Consider the following 1,129-nt stretch of genomic DNA (forward strand, 5'->3'; position numbering starts at 1 on the left):
TGAAGGAGGAGGTTGATCATCAGGAGTCAGATGTGAAGGAGGAGGTTGATCATCAGGAGTCAGATGTGAAGGAGGAGGTTGATCATCAGGAGACAGATGTGAAGGAGGAGGTTGATCATCAGGAGTACAGATGTGAAGGAGGAGGTTGATCATCAGGAGTACAGATGTGAAGGAGGAGGTTGATCAACAGGAGACAGATGTGAAGGAGGAGGTTGATCATCAGGAGTCAGATGTGAAGGAGGAGGTTGATCATCAGGAGTCAGATGTGAAGGAGGAGGTTGATCATCAGGAGTCAGATGTGAAGGAGGAGGTTGATCATCAGGCAGTCAGATGTGAAGGAGGAGGTTGATCATCAGGAGTCAGATGTGAAGGAGGAGGTTGATCATCAGGAGTCAGATGTGAAGGAGGAGGTTGATCATCAGGAGTCAGATGTGAAGGGGGAGGTTGATCATCAGAGTCAGATGTGCAGGATGTGATCATCGGAGGAGGTTGATCATCAGGAGTCAGATGTGAAGGAGGAGGTTGATCATCAGGAGTCAGATGTGAAGGAGGAGGTTGATCATCAGGAGTCAGATGTGAAGGAGGAGGTTGATCATCAGGAGTCAGATGTGAAGGAGGAGGTTGATCATCAGGAGTCAGGTGTGAAGGAGGAGGTTGATCATCAGGAGTCAGATGTGAAGGAGGAGGTTGATCATCAGGAGTCAGATGTGAAGGAGGAGGTTGATCATCAGGAGTCAGATGTGAAGGAGGAGGTGATCATCAGGAGTCAGATGTGAAGGAGGAGGTTGATCATCAGGAGACAGATGTGAAGGAGGAGGTTGATCATCAGGAGACAGATGTGAAGGAGGAGGTTGATCATCAGGAGTCAGATGTGAAGGAGGAGGTTGATCATCAGGAGTCAGATGTGAAGGAGGAGGTTGATCATCAGGAGTCAGATGTGAAGGAGGAGGTTGATCATCAGGAGTCAGATGTGAAGGAGGAGGTTGATCATCAGGAGTCAGATGTGAAGGAGGAGGTTGATCATCAGCAGTCAGATGTGAAGGAGGAGGTTGATCATCAGGAGTCAGATGTGAAGGAGGAGGTTGATCATCAGGAGTCAGATGTGAAGGAGGAGGTTGATCATCAGGAG

The 1,129-nt window shown here is 48.7% G+C and overlaps 1 long non-coding RNA gene across 1 annotated transcript; it reads left to right on the forward strand.

The window, feature by feature from the left end:
* Positions 1-342: 342 nt before the first annotated feature.
* Positions 343-539, forward strand: LOC115186752 (uncharacterized). Its single transcript, XR_003875874.1, has 2 exons — positions 343-443; positions 489-539. It is a non-coding gene; the product is annotated as an uncharacterized LOC115186752 (long non-coding RNA).
* The last annotated feature ends 590 nt before the right edge of the window (positions 540-1,129 follow it).

Source organism: Salmo trutta, unplaced genomic scaffold (assembly GCF_901001165.1).
Source record: "Salmo trutta unplaced genomic scaffold, fSalTru1.1, whole genome shotgun sequence".
Taxonomy (NCBI): domain Eukaryota; kingdom Metazoa; phylum Chordata; class Actinopteri; order Salmoniformes; family Salmonidae; genus Salmo; species Salmo trutta.